This window comes from Marmota monax, unplaced genomic scaffold, assembly GCF_021218885.2.
Source record: "Marmota monax isolate L192 unplaced genomic scaffold, Marmota_monax_Labrador192_F-V1.1 WCK01_AAM20220418_F8-fsc00068, whole genome shotgun sequence".
Classification (NCBI taxonomy): domain Eukaryota; kingdom Metazoa; phylum Chordata; class Mammalia; order Rodentia; family Sciuridae; genus Marmota; species Marmota monax.
This window is the reverse complement of record NW_026692352.1, coordinates 7,180,221-7,195,601: the sequence shown is the minus strand read 5'-3', so window position 1 is coordinate 7,195,601 and position 15,381 is coordinate 7,180,221. Positions and strand designations below refer to the sequence as shown.

Genomic DNA, 15,381 nt, shown 5'->3' with positions numbered 1-15,381 from the left:
CCTGCCTCACCAGTCCCGGAGCACCAGCTCCCCAGCCCCTGCACACGCCCCCTGGACGGAACCTGTGTCCAGGTCCTCTCTGCACTCCCAGGTCCAACGCTGGGGTCAGGGACTCAGTAAGCACTCAGTGGGCCAGGCAAGGCCAGGGCGGAGGACCCCCACTCCTTCCCAGGAGGGCAGAGCTCCCTCTGCAGGGGAAGCTGCTTCCCAATCACAGCCCCAGACTCAGGTGGGCTGGAGCTGGGCCACCGTTCCCCACCAGGCCAGGCCTCCCTCTTCCTTCCTGCTCTTCCTCATGGCTGGGTGCCAGCAGGTGCCCACACCTGCAGTCAGCTCTGCTGGGCCCCGCCCTCCTCCAGGGGCCGACACCCTTGGCTGTAGTTCCCCAATGCCCGCCTAAGCTATGAGGCTTGGAGCAGGACGCATGGCCTCTCTGGTCTGCACAGTCCTTGTCTAGAAGGAAGAGGGAAGGTGCCAGGACCTTGTGCCTCTGAGAGCACTGAACAAGGCGCCACCACTCGGAGCAGCACGCTGGACACCTCAGTCGGCTATGAGCAGCTGGAAGCAGATTGTGGAAGGGGCCAACTATGCAAAGACCCTGAGGTCAACAGCATTCGGGGAACTGCAGGGAACCCACAGCACCTGGAAGCAGGAAGTGGGGACCGGCCACAAGAGCTGACGGGGCCAGGCATGATGGGGCACGTCTGCAGTTCCAGTGACTCAGGGGCTGAGGCCACAGGATCACAAGTTCAAGGCCAACTTAGCGGACCCTGTCTCAAGATAAATTTTGTTTTTAAAAGCCTGGGGATGTAGCTCAGAGGAAGCGCACTTGCTAGGCCTGTGTGAAGCTCTGGGTTCTATCCCCAGCGTCGCAGAAAGAAACAGAAGGGAAAAAAGAAGCTGAGTCAAAGAAAAATAAAAAGTTGCCGGTGGAATGGGTAGAGGGCAGGGAGCTCCCAGGCGGAGCTGAGACTGAGTTCGGAGCTGAGTGCACGCAGGGCAAGGCACTTACCTCTCTGAGCCTCTGATGGGAGATAATGGAAGGTGTTAAAAAAAAACCAATGGCCCAGTAGAGTCTAAGTTCAGGAGCAAGAGGGCCTCAAAGGACCAGGAACAGCCAGAGATTTTCAGAGGACAAGCTAAGGGACTCACTCTACCAGTTAACCCGCCGATCACAAAGCTTTCCCACTGAGACAGTGCTGGATGGACAGGCAGACCAGTGGAATAGAGCAGAAGGGCCAGGTAGGGCCGGGCGTGGTGACGCACACCTATAGTCCCAGTGGCTCGGAGGCCCAGGCAGGAGAATCTCGAGTTCAAGGCCAGCCTCAGCAACTTAGCAAGGCCCTAAGCAGCTTAGCAAGACCCTGTCTCTAAAAATAAAAAGGTTTGGGGGGGCAGGCTGGGGTTGTAGCTCAGCAGTTGAGCACTTGCCTTGCGTGTGTGAGGCCCTGGGTTCGATCCTCAGCACCACATAAATAAATAAACTAAACAAAGGTATTGCGTTATGTACAACTTAAAAAAAAATTAAAACAAAAAAAGGGCTGGGGATGTGGCTAAGTGGTTAAGCACCCTTGGGTTTAATCCACAGTATCAAAAAAAATAAAAAGAAAGAAAAGAAGAAAGAAAGAAGGAAGGAAAGAAAGAAAGAAGGAAGGAAAGAAAGAAAAGAATAAGGAGGGCCAGACAGGCCACAAGCCTAGGGACACCTAAGGTACGGCCATGCATGGTGCATTCAGGAAGAATCACCCTTTTAATAAACAGTGCTAGGTCGACCGGCTATTCATATGGGAAAAGATTTATCCTGATGCCTACCTGCCACTACACATGGAAACTAATTCTAGGTAGACTGCAAATCTAACTGCAAGGTAAACCAATAATGCTTCAAGAAGAAAAAGAGCACATCCACATGGATAAGAAAAAGAACTTGACTTCATTAGTCATCGGGGAAATGCAAATTAAAAACCACAGCTAGATACCAGGATATCCCCCACTAGGATGGCTAAAATGAAAAACGCCATAAACGCTCACAAAAATGAGTGACATAGCTCTGTGGTAGAGCACTTAGCTAGCATATGCAAGGCCCTGGGTTCCATTCCCAGCACCATATCAAAGAAAAGAAAATCCCAGGTTTAACTCTTATACTCTGGTGGTGCGAATGCAAATTGGTACACTTTGCTAAGGCATTTGACTATGGCTAGTGTAGCTGAACAAATGCATACTCTACTGCCCAGTAATTCCACACCTAAGAATATGTCCAACAGAACCACATGCACATATCCACCAGTTACGTGTAGACCAGTGTTTATCCTGGTAGTACATTATGCTGAAAATTAGAAACAACCCATATGTCCATCAACAAAAGAACAGATAAATACGTTGTTATATATCCACATAATGCACTACCAAAGGATGATGAAAATGAACAAACTGTTGCATGTTACCCCATGGATGGATCTCACAAGTATAATACCAAACAATAAAAGCAGGGCCAGGATAATCCTGATACCAAAGCCAGAAATAAAGAAAATTGTAGGCCAACAGCCCTGGTGAACATAGATGCAAGAAATCCTCAACAGCTGTGCGTGTTGGTGCACCCTTACAATCCTGGCAACTCAAGAGGCTGAGGCAGAAGGAGAGCAATTTCAGGACCAGCCTCACCCAGTAAGCAATGCCCTGAGCAACTTAGGGAGAGCCTTTCTTAGATAAATAGACAGATAGATAGATAGATAGATAGATAGGGCTGGGGATGTGGCTCAGTGGTAATGGGTCTATGGGGTTCAATCCTAAGTACCAGAACAACAACAACAAAAATTCAATAAAATAATAGAAAACAGAATTCAGCAGCACATTAAAAGGATCATTCACTATGATCAAGTGGTACTGATCCCTGGGAATCAAGGATCAATAAATGGGATACACATTACATGTAAACAGAATAAAAAACAAAAGGTACATGACCATCTCATTAGACACAAGAAAAGCATTTGACAAAACTAAGTATCCTTCATGAGAAAAACTCTCAACAAACTAGGCATAAGAGAAATGTACAAAAATCAGTATTCTTTCAAGTTCAAGGCCAGCAACTTAGTGAGACTGTCTCAAAATAAAAACTATAAAGGGCTGAGGATATGACTTGGTGGTAGAGCACCCCTGGGTTCAATCCCTAATCTGTAGAAAAGGGAAGAATCAAAATAACGAAATCAACAAACTTGAATACTTAATAATCAGTGAGCCTGTAAATCAGCTCCAGTCCAGAAATAGATGAAAAGATTCTTTCTTTAAGGATTGGAAGGATTAATAGTGTCACAACATCCATACAACCCAAAGCAATCAGATTCAGTGCAACCTTCTGGAATCTAGGGAGGTTCCAAAGAGATTTTTCACAGAAATAGAAAAAAAGAATACAAAAATTCATATGGAATTAGAAAAGACCCCCAAAAGGAAGAAAAAACCAAAAAAAAAATGAAAGAAGTCTTCGAGCAACAAGGACAAAAGCTAGAGAAATCACAATACCTGACTTCAAAACATAGTACAAAATCACAATCATCAAAGCAACATGGTGCTAACATAAAAACAGACCCAGGGACCAATGGGACAGAAGAGTGAGCCAAGAACTAAATCCACACGTTTATGGTTGACTGATTTTCAACAAAGGTGCCAATAGCACACAACAGGGAAAGGCCAGTCCCCTCAGTAAGTGGTCTGGGAAACTGGACGTTCACATGCAGAAGCCACGTATCATAACATAGGAATCTGTTCAGGCAGATCAGAGACTTAAACTTCAGACCTAAAGTTGTAAAACTACTGGAAGAAAACACATGGAGAAACTCCACGACATTGGTCTAGGCAATGACCATCTTGCATCTGACCCCAAAACCACAGGCAAGAAAAGCCAAAAATAGGCATATGGTACTACACCAAATGAAAGTAAAAGAAATCATCAACAGAGTGAAGAGACAAGGACAGAATGGAAGAAGACATTTGCAAACCGTATATATGGTAAGAGATTAATGTCCCAAATATAGAAGGAACTTGTATAATTCCACAGGCATAAAGCAACCTTATTTTTAAAAAAAATGGACAAAGGATGCAGAGAGACATTAATAAAAAAAAAACACACACAAGCAAATGACCAAAAGGAATGTAAAAAAAAAGTTCAACATCACTGATCATCAGGTAATTGCAAATCAAAACCAAATCGATCTAATACTGTTTGATACCTACCACCAAAAAGTGCTGGCAAGAACATGGATGGGGGGGAACCTTGCGCATGGTAGGAGGGATGTAAATTAGAGAACCCTTATGGAAAGCGGCAGGGAGATTCCTTAAAGAATTGGAAATAGCCAGATGCAGTGGCACAGCCTGCATGCCTGTAACCCCCCAGCTTCTCGGGAGGCTGAGGCAGAAGGATCGCAAGTTCAAAAGTTCAAAGCCAGCCTCAGGAACTTAGTAAGGCCCTAGGCAACTCAGTGAGACCTGTCTCTAAATAAAATATAAAAAAGGGCTGGGGATGTGGCTCAGTGGTTAACATCTCTTTGGTTAAACACTGAGTTATGGGGGTGAACCCACTGCACACCTGGGTTCAATCCTCAGTACCAAACAAACAAAAAAACACTACCATTGTATCCAACAGTCCCACTGCTGGGTAACATCCAAAGGCAATGAAGTCAGTGTGGTAAAGAGATGGCTACACTGCAGAGTGATTTACAGCAGCCAAGATACTGAAACAAGTATCCATCAACCAGTGAACGGATAAGAAGATGTGGTACACAGATACAATGGAATACTACTTGGCCTTATAAAAGAGGGAGGTACGTTCGGTCATTTGTGACAACATGAATGAGCCTGGAGGAGAGTAGGTTAAATGAGCCAGAAAAGTACTGCATGGTCTCACTTATATGTAGAACCTAAAAATGCTGAACTGATTGAGAATAGAAGGATGGCTGTCAGGGGCCTGGTGTGGGTATTAGGGAAGGAGGGCTGGGGAGACAGTGGCCAAAGGATACAAAATTTCAGACAGGAGCAATAAGTTCAAGAGACCTATTGTACAACATGGTGACTACAGTTAATAACAATGTGGGGCATTTCCCCCACCCCTCAATACTGGGGATTCCATCCAGGCTGGATCCTCAGCCACATCCCCAGCCCTTTTTATTTTTGAGACAGAGTCTCACTGACTTGTTGAGGTTGGCCTCTAACTTGTGATCCTCCTCCCTAAGCCTCCAGCCATCCTGGCATGTGCCACCACATGCCAGCTAATAATGTATTATATCTTAAAAGTTACTGAGAGAGAGGACTTTGAGTGTTTTCACCACGCACAAACAAGGTGAGATAATACATACGTTAATTAGCTTGATTTAGCCATTCCACACTTGTATACCTACTTCAAAATATCATACTGTACGTGAATATATATAATTTCTGTCCATTCAAATTTTAATCAAAAAAAAAGGGAAACGCAGGCATAATTCATCTATAGTGAACAGAAAATAAGAGAGTGACCACTCTCAGCTTTCCATTACTGGACGAACACCGAGATAGCAGCTTCTAAAGAGAACAGGTTTGTTTTGGCTCAGGGCTTTGGAGTTTCCAGTCCCTGACTGGGGGCCCATTGCTTTCAGGCCTCTGGTGGGGATCTGGGTGGCAATGGCGGAAACCCAAGGGGGAAAAAACCACTCACCTCCTCATGGCTGTGGAGCGAAAAAAGAGGAAGAAGAGACCAGGGTCCCAGAGTCCTCCTCCAAGGGCACACTCTCAGTGTCCCGCGGGGTCCCACCACGTTCCAAGAGCACCTCCCTGGGGACGAAGCCTTTCACACAGGGGCATCTGGGGGACATTTGGGATCCAAACTAATGCACTACTTTTAGGGTTTGGGACTGGAAGGGGCATGATGGGGCTTCTGTCATTCCGACAAAACTCTTCAGTGACGTGGGTGGTGGTTATGGGGGGGGGGTGGTCACTTTATTTTTTATTTTTTCAAGTACAAGGGATCGAAGCCAGGGCCTGGTGCATGCTAGGCAAGTACTTTACCACCGAGCTACATTCCCAGCCCTTTGTAAAACTGCCAAGACTGGCCTCCAACTTGTGATCCTTTAGTCTCTGCCTCCCGAGTTGCTAGGCATGTGCTTGGCGGTTGTCACTTTGGTAGTCCATGTATGCTTATGATTTATGCACCTTTCTGTGGATCAGTTATGCTTCATTAAGAGGATTTAAAATCCAGCACAGTGGAACTGGGAAGAAGGAGGGCTAGATCTGGTGACCTGGGCCCTAACAGATCTGGGCTCTTCACAGATACAGCTCTGTCACATTGGACACTAGAAGCCTAAGTGGTTGACCCAGAAAGGCAGAGCAGGAAAGAGTGTCAGCCTGAACCAGGCCTTGTCATCTACAGGCTGTGTGACCTTCTGCAGATCTCCACCTCTCTGATCTTCAGCCCCCTCCTCTATCTCTCAGGACACTGTGGCTTTGCCATTCAGAGCGCTCAAGTCCAAGAGGGGCCAGATGAGATGTCCTGTATCCCAGTGGAACCCATACCTGCAGATTTCTTTGGGACCTGGCAAGGGCTTACAGCCACCTCAGACCATCTCAGGAGATGTTCTTGGCCCTGAGGAGCGCGGGCACAGTGCTCAGGGAAAGGATCATAGATGAGGCTACAGAAGACCCAGTCAGAGGTCCTTGGATGCCCCCCACAGGCATCAGTCTTGTGTTGAGGTGAGGAAGCCCTGGAAGGTGCTGAGCAGGGGAAGAACCGGTTACACCTGTCTCAGTGAGATCCGCTGGATGCCTGCCATGCGTGGCTGGATTAGGTCTGTCCCCACCAGAACCGACGCTGAGGCTGAATTCCTCAGTGAGGTGGCACTGGAAAGTGGATCCTGGTGGGCGGTGTCATGGGGTCACAGCCCTGGAATGGGCTACCCATCACAAGAGTTCAGTCCCCTTTCTTTCCCACCTGCCTGCTTTCCTTCTGCCTCCTATCATGAGTTGAAGCAGCTTCAAGTCCCTACCTGATGCGACTTTGGGTCCAATCTTGGATTTCCCAGTCTCCAGAATCGTGAGCCCCAATAAACCTCTTTACAAACCACCCCGTCTCAGGTGTCCTGTTATAGCAACAAAACATGACCTAGGACATTGCCACACAGAAGACAGACTAGAAAAAGACAAGAACAAGGGCAGAAATACCAGAAGGAAGGCTAAGAACTGGCAAGGCCACACATGAACGAAGAGGAGCGCATTCCAGAGGCCTGTGGGAGGCAGACCCAGCTCTACAGGGCGCCAACTGGCTGTGGGGGGCCTCGACCCCTCCCCCACATGCCACAGGAGTGCCTCATGAGGCACAGGCCTGGCAGGGTAGGTGTCATCCAGAGCCAATGGAAGAAAACAGAGATGCTCCCACCCATAACCTGGCAAAGTCCCCCACGCCCTCACCTCCTTTCCTCAACCTCCTACTACCCCCACTATAGTCAAGACACCCCCGCCCCCGACCACTGCCCTTTGCCATGTGAGCAGGGAAGGCTACAAGCTTCCTGGAGGCTGAGCTGGGGATGATGGGTGGCGCATGCATCCCAGCAACACGGGAGGCTGAGGCAGGAGGATCGCAAGTTCAGGGCCAGCCTGGGCAACTTAGCAAGACCCTGTCTCAAAATAAAAAGTAAATGGGCTGGGGATGTGGCTCAGTGGTGAAACACCCCAGGAGGAGGCAGGACCAGAAAGCTCAGCCTCAGGCAGAAGCTTAGGGTGTGCATGGCAGGACAGCTCTGCAGGGCTGGGGACACCGGGCTGAGTGGTGTCAGCTCCCACTGGGGACACCGAGAAGCAGGGGTCAGATGCTGATGGAGTGACCCCGGCCAGGGAAGGCAGATGCCACGGGGGCGCCTGCAAAGGGTGGAGGCTCAGCCTTTGGTAGCTGACTGATGACCTGCGTTTCTGTTCGGGGGGCTTTGTTGGTGGTGGTTCTACTTTCATGGTGCTGAGAACGGAACCCAGGGCCTCGAGCATGCTAGGCAGGGGCTCTACCAACTGAGCCACAGACCAGCCCCAGTGCTTCTGTTTATCCCACGCCTCACTGCCAACCTCCACTCGCTCGGCTGGCCACCATTTTAAGAATGTTTTTAACGTGTGTCTCTGTTCTGTTGTTGGTGTATTCTGACCTCCCTGGACCCATCTCTCATAATGAGGAGCGACAGCAGGATGGGGGGAGGCAGGTGGGGAAGGAGAGCTGGCTCGGGCCCGCTGTCTCCCGGCTCCTGGGCTCTGGCTCCAGAGCCGAGGCGGCCAGGCCCTGTGAGTCACTCCAGCCAACACCAGGCAGGCTGGCACCAGGGCCGGGAAATCCTGTCTTTCTTCTCCTCCCCTCCGCTTATCATTTCTGTCTGTGTCCAATCCATTTCTTGCCTAGCATAGACGGGGTGGGGCTGTGGCTGGGGGGTGGAGCACTTGCCCAGCAGGCACCGGCCCTGGGGTCCACGTACAGCACCACCAAAAACAAAACTAAAATTCCAACCAGGCAGCTAGGAGACCCAGAGCACCAGAGGGCAGCCAGACCTATAGGGCACAGGGTCCCATCTGGTCCTCATGGACGGTGGCCCGGGTGTGAGGAAGCAGCAGGCCTCCTGGCCTGGCTCTGGGTGGGCCTGACTGAGTCATAAGGCCGGACCCCACAGCTGTTCCTGATTTGGGAACTGGGTCCTGTCCAGGGCGTCAGGAACAGGAGGGAGCTGGGAGGTGGATGTAGGCAGGATGACAGGGGAGAGGTTCCGTGGGCCTTGGGCAGGGACAGAAAGAACCTGAGAACCTGAAGGCGGGGGCTTTCTCCCCAGGCTCAGTCTCAAGTCTCAGGAGATGGCTGCCATGGGTTTGGCACTCAAAGACCCACATCCCAGGACAAACCCTCATTGTGGGCAACCCAGGACAGTGGGTCACACTACAGTGGGGCCCCCAAGCCAGCACCATGTTCTGTAGAGAAGGCCCTGGGCTGAGGGGCAGCAGTGAGCACTCCTAGCAAGGGGCATTCTCTCTCTTACCAGGGGAGGGTGAGGATGTAACATACAGAGTCCAGGATACAGATGCCACTCACTCCCCTCCAGGGGATACAATCTGGCAAAGGCACTTATTCAGATCACAAAAGCCACTTCTGCTCTATTGCACTGTGTGACACCAGGCAAGCCCATGCCCTCTCTGGCCTACAGGCTCTTGCTGAGGAAAGGGGGAGAGAGGGACATTCCTTGCCCTTTTCCAACGGTGGGTCTGTCAACAGGACAGCCTCTTTCCCCACTTCCTACAGAAGCAAACTATGCCCCTAAAAAAAAAACACAAACACACCCGCCTCTTGATTGCAAAGTTTAAAACCTGATGAGTACTGGCACCCTTTTCTCATGCAGGGAAACTGAGGTGCCATTCCTCAGAGCAAGTTCTGCACAACTATAGAAATGAGCTGTGCTATTCTAACCGCAGAGGCTCAGTCGGAGAAGAGAAGCATCTAGGGCAGAGGCAGCAGCCTGTCCCATGTCAAAGTGCTGCTCTGTGTGACCTACCACCTCTCCCTCAGGCTAAGATGGTGACCCTCACCAGCCATAGGGGTCCCACTCAGTGTCTGTCCCCCATCCTCTTCACTCATATTTGCTCTGTGCCTGTCCAAGCAGGCAGTGAGGAGTCAGGGCTCTGCCTTAGGGGTCAGCCTGGTGAGGGAGAGATGGAGACTTCAGGAAGACAGAGGGATCTGCTATCAGAGGGAGGAGTTGTTCAGACAGGGCCTGGAAGGCTGCATGGAGGAGGATGCATTTGAGCCAGCTCTCAAAGGGTGGATTACACTAGGCATGATGGTACACACCTGTAATCCCAGCGACTCTGGAGGCTGAGGCAGGAAGATCGAAAATTCAAAGCCAACCTCAGCAATTTATCAAAGCCCTAAGCAACTCAGTGAGACCCTGTCTCTAATAAAATATATAATAGGGCTAGGGATGAAGCTCAGTGGTTAAGAGCCTCTGGGTTCAATCACCAGTACCAAACAAACAGACAAATAGAAGGAGCGGGTAGCTCAGAAATGTTGAGTGGTGGAGAGTCCTGAAAGCCAGACTAACAATATAAGAGCAGCCAGGTGTGGTGGCACATGCCTGTAATCTTCCTGAGGAGGCAGGAAGATCTCAAGTTCAAGGGCTAGGCAACTTAGACTCTGTCTCAAATAAAACAGAAAGGGCTAGGGGTATAGCTCAGTGGAAAAGCACTTGCCTAGCATGTACCAGGCCCTGGGTTCAACCTCCAGCACCAAAAAAGAAAAAATATAAAAATAAAATGAGAGGCCAGGCACGGTGATGCACGACTGCAATTCCAGCAGCTCGGGAAGCTGAGGCAGGAGGATCACGAGTTCAAAGCCAGCCTCAGCAACTAAGCAAGGCACTAAGCAACCAGTGAGACCCTGTCTCTAAATAAAATATACAATAGGGCTGGGGATGTGGCTCAGTGGTTGAGTGCCCCTGAGTTCAATTACCCCCACCCCCCAAAATTTTAAATTTAAAAATAATTATATAAATAAACAAAATGCTGCCCCTGAGAGAAGCAAGGCTGGTATGACCTAGCCTTGGCTGAGGGGGTGGAATGGAGACCTATGCTGGGGCAGGGTCCATGGCATGTGGGCCAGGGGCTCTTTGGGGTTGGCTGAGTCCCTCCTTGGAGACACACGCATGGCTGACCATGCCTGGGGCCATTAGCATGTTAACAGCAATCCCAGGCCCTGCTCGCTGCGGAAAGTGTGTCCTTTACTGCACATAGCAGCTTTGAATGCCAATATCTCTTCTCCGTGCCCAGGCAGGAGACTCAGGATAGCAGGCAAGGCCAGAGATGTCCCACCCATATGCCAATCCTCAGGTGGGGAGAGTGAACCCAGGGAAGGGCAAAGCAGCCAACCTCTTCAGAAAGTGAAGGTCTTTTCAATCTACAGGTGCAGCAGCCTCAGACCCTGCCTGCAGCCTCCCAGGCTAAAACACTGAGAGTGACCTCATGGGGTAACGAGAACTGTGACTGGAGAGGCCAGCAGCTGTGGGCATCAGGGGTCGGGAGGAGGGCTGGGCATGGTGCCAGCAATGACACCACAACCGTGGTAGGCTAAACAATGGCCCCAAAGATGTCCACATTCGAGTCCCTAGAACCTGTGGGTGTTGCCTTATATGGTACGGGGACTTGCAGATGTGATTTAGGATCCTGAGATGGGGAGATTATCCTGGCTTATCTGGCTGGGTCTTAAATGTAACCACAGCGTCCTTATGAGGGAGGCAGGGATGGGGGTGCAGCTCTGCGGTGGCAGGGTGCATGGTTAGCATGCACAATGCCCTCCCTCGGGGCAATTCCCAGCACCATGCAAAGAAAGGGGGCAGGGAGGAGGTGACTACAGAAGAGGAAAAGGCAATGACCTGATGGAATAGACCCTGGGTGATGTGGTCAAAGGATACCAGCAGCCACCAGAAGCCAGAAGAGACAAGGAATGAATCTTCCCTTGAGCCTCCTAAGGAACCAGCCTGACTTTTAACCCCACAAGACTCAAAACAAAGACTTCTTTTTTTGTTTGTTTTTTGAGATAGGGTTTCACTAAGTTGCCCAGGCTGGCCTCAAAGTTGCAATTCTCCTGCCTCAGCCTCCCAAGTTGCCAGGATTATAGGCATGTGCCCCATGCCTAGCAAGACAGTCTCATGTGTGCCACTGTGCCCAGCAAGACTTCCAAAACTTCAAGAGAATACATCTGTGTTGTTTTAAATCACTAGCTCGCTAGTGCTTTGTTACAGCAGCAACAGGCAAGAAACACGGTTCTTAAAGCACAGTGGACAGGGGCTGGGGCTGGGGCTCAGTGGTAGAGCGCTTGCCTAGCATCTGTGAGGCACTGGGTTCATCCTCAAAACCACATAAAAATAAATAAATAAAATAAAGAGCAGTGGACAGGTGGGTAATGGAGCCCACCCTCTCACCCTGTTTAGGCAAGTCAGCAAGTGAGGGAGAAAATCATTACACCTTGAACTGCTCCAACATAAACAAAGTCACCAGCATGTCAGTGTCTTAGTTACTGTTATTAGTAGCAAATCACCTGAGTCCCTCACTGGCAGAAGTCACCTGGCACCATGGCAGACGCTGGCTAGATAGGGGCAGGTGGATCAGGCCAGCAGGCTCTCAGCTTTGGGCCACTCTCCTGGGCCTGACCTGCAGTGATGGGCAGCTGGGTTCCAGTGGATGGGCCACAGATCCCTTCTGCGACACCTGACCACATGTCCTACTGTGGCAGAAAAACCACAAGACATACCTCCAAGCCACCCTCGCCTCAGCCAGTGGCACCCCACACATCCAGGCCTGGGAAAGCTGGGGTCCCCAGAAAGGTTGTTTGAACAAAGAGAAAGGGAAACAGTAAGTCCACCATTACTGTCCAGCAAACTCACACGTTAGACTCCTGTGTCCAAGACAACCTGGATTAGAATCCCAAAGGGACCTGGCCCACTTTGCCTTTAATGAATGAGGAAAGGCAAGGTCTGAGGCCAAAGGGAAGTTCGCAGCTATCCCAGGGTGGCCCCAGCAATCCAGAGAAAAGGCTGCAGAGATGGGCCTTGAAGGCCAAGCCTGGGGACCACAGCAAGCCAGCTATATTTGACCCAGGCAGGGCAAGGAGTGACGGGCAGAAAGGTGTCTGGGCAAGCTGGAGGAGCTGCAGGAAGGGGCTCCAAAGGCACCCAATGTGTTGGCATAGGTGGGGACAGAGACAGGGAAGGGGGCTGAGGTGACAATACTAGCTACAGAAAGACCACCAGTGGCTGCAGGGAGGGGGTTGCAGACCCTTTCTTCCCCAGCCTGGGAAGTCCAGGGCTCCTGCTGAGCTTTTCTAAGGGAACCTTCACAGGACTTACTGAGGGAGCTCCCAGCAGGCTCTGCCGGGTCTCTTCCCAGGGGATAGGAACTTTTGGCCAGGCCAAGGGACTTGGTCAGCCAGAGACCATCCATGTGGGGGGGGCCTGCAGGGATCAGCAATTCCTCTCATCCATTAAAGCCAAGAGGGACTCCCACTTTAGTGACCCCACTCCCTTTTGCTCCTGTCCCAAAGTCTTATCCCCACTCTCTCCTCAGGGAAAGAAAACATGATGCTGATTGTCAACTACTATTAATAATGGCTACCCCTCACCATGTACCTAGTAAAGTGCTTCTAGGGACCCCATCTTACATCCTCCTCATCAACCCTCAACCCCCGTGATAGGCTGCACATAGCCCCATTACACATATGGGAAAACTGAGACAGGGGAGTGTCTCTGCCTCAAGGTCACAGGCAGGAAGGAAGACAAACAGCCAATGTCTCAAGGAGAAAGAAGACAGACCCTGCAGGTGGGAGTGGTGTTAGAGTGGCCTCCTGGTGCCCAGTTTGGGGGCAGGGCTTTGGGCTATACAGAGAGCCTGCAGGGGAAGGCTGCCTGAATGGTGGCTCCTCCTACCTCCACAGTAGCCTAAGATGGCTCTTGCTGAGACACACACCTGACCCATGTAGTCCCAACCCTGGACAAGCACGCAGCTTCACACCTCCAGGCCTTCGCTCTCACCCTTCCCTTTCTCTTCTGCTTGGTGGGCTTCTTCTAGACCCTGCTCTGATGACTCTGCAAGTGAACTGATCCCAGTTCCCAGTCGAGAATCAGACCAGGCCCAGAACTCCAGGTCCTCTAGATAGGGGTTCATCCATTGACCCCACCTGCCCCTGTCAGAAAAGTAGCACCTCAGGGCACACTCTGCCAGAGCACCTACCTCTTGGTGTGGCACGAAGCTCAGGCTTGGCCTGGGGCAGCAGCAGCTGGACTCACCAAACCCAACCCCACCCCACCCAGTTCCTCTCCATCCCTACCCCAGGACTTGGAAACAGGAGCAAGAACCAGCCCAAGGATCCTGGGAGGCCATGATCCTTCCGGGGCACAGTGGTTCCGCCAGGAGGTCTCACACCAAGTCTCCCTCGGCACTCAGGTGCCCTCAGCTTTTGTCTCTCCAATCCCTGGCACAGGAGAATCTGGCTTGAGACCAGTGGCCCTGGGTTCCAATAGGGAGGCTCATTTCACCCATCTGTGCCCAATTCTCCTCATCTGTGTGGGGCCTGGGACTGCAATTCACCACATGAAATGCAGCCAGCAAAGAACTTGGCACCTATTAAGGATCTTCAGTCCCATTTCACCTCTGGTCCCCTAGGCTCAACTCCCCAGACCCCCCAATCAGGTGGGAACATGGACACGATCAAAAAAGAGCCATTCTCTCCCAGATCCCATCCCACCCCGCCCTGTCCCCAACGTCATACATCCAGCCCAGCAGCCAAGGAAGGAGGCCCCCCATGCAACCTGGGTAGGTGGACCAAGAACGGTAACAGGCTCTGATGGCAGGGGTCCTGGCCTTTCTCAAGCTAGGGTGGGGCGGGGGTGAAAGGGGAACTCAGAGGAGTTGGGAGGTCGAATGGGTGGAGGGATGTGAGGGGGAAGGGGAAAGGGGACTTGTAAGGGAAACGAAAAGAAACAGTCAAACCCGTGTGTTGAGTGCGCCCCAGCGCGTCTGCACTAGGAAAGCACGTCCTCCCCCAGAACACCCAGAGTAGGTTTAAAAAAAAAAAAAAAAAAGCCCCTAGCCTCTGGCTGCGGGTGGAGGTGGGGATGAGACCTGGGGGCCCGGGGGATCTTCAAGGCCCCTGCCTCCCGGGCCTCCAGACTAGCGTTCACCTCACTCCCAGGGTCCGCGGGGTACACGACCCCCTGCTCCGATTGTGCTCACCGGGCAAGCGCTGGCCGGCGCTGCACCCGCACACACACCCCTGAAACACACACACCAAGCTCGCGCTCGCACACGCCTCCCTCCGCGCAGCGCCTCCTACCTGCCGCGCCGCCGCGGCTCAAGCCGGACTCCTGGGAGGTCGTTCACCGAGCAGGCACTGGAGCAAGACTGGACCGGCCAGCGCAGTGGCCTCGGGTTCTGGCATCAGCTGCAGCCGAGGCGGCCCCGGGCGGGGGCTGGAGCTCGGACTCCCGGGGTTCTGCTGCTCCGCCTGGCCCCGCCCCGCAGCCTCCACCCATTGGAGGCCAGGGGCGTGGCCTCCAGGGGGGTGGGCGGGCACGCAGTACTATGCGCATGCGAACTGGCACCGCGCAGTGGGGCTGGCACACCCGGAGGTGGTCGCTGGGTTTTCGCTGTGCACTGGGAGGGCGGCTCTGGGCCGGTCCACCCGCCTACCCTTCTCATCTCCAAGGGACCCCCGCGCTCCCTCCTTCCCAACCTATTTCTGTTCCCGGTAAAGAAGTATCCCCGGAAGCCCTCCTGGGCAGAGACCAGGGCGGCAGCTACCCGAGGGCCGGGGACTGACTGCTGGGCACCGGATCCGGCGGGGCAGAGTGTAAGACC

At 51.9% G+C, this 15,381-nt stretch overlaps 1 protein-coding gene across 1 annotated transcript in view; it reads right to left on the bottom strand.

Moving 5' to 3' along the window:
* Positions 1-15,033, bottom strand: part of Capn5 (calpain 5) — a 55,177-nt gene extending 40,144 nt beyond the window's left edge. Inside the window, exon 1 of the mRNA XM_046442039.1 lies at positions 14,858-15,033. The gene's annotated coding sequence lies outside the window, so the exon portion shown is untranslated. The remainder of the gene's footprint in view (positions 1-14,857) is intronic.
* Between the last annotated feature and the right edge of the window lie 348 nt (positions 15,034-15,381).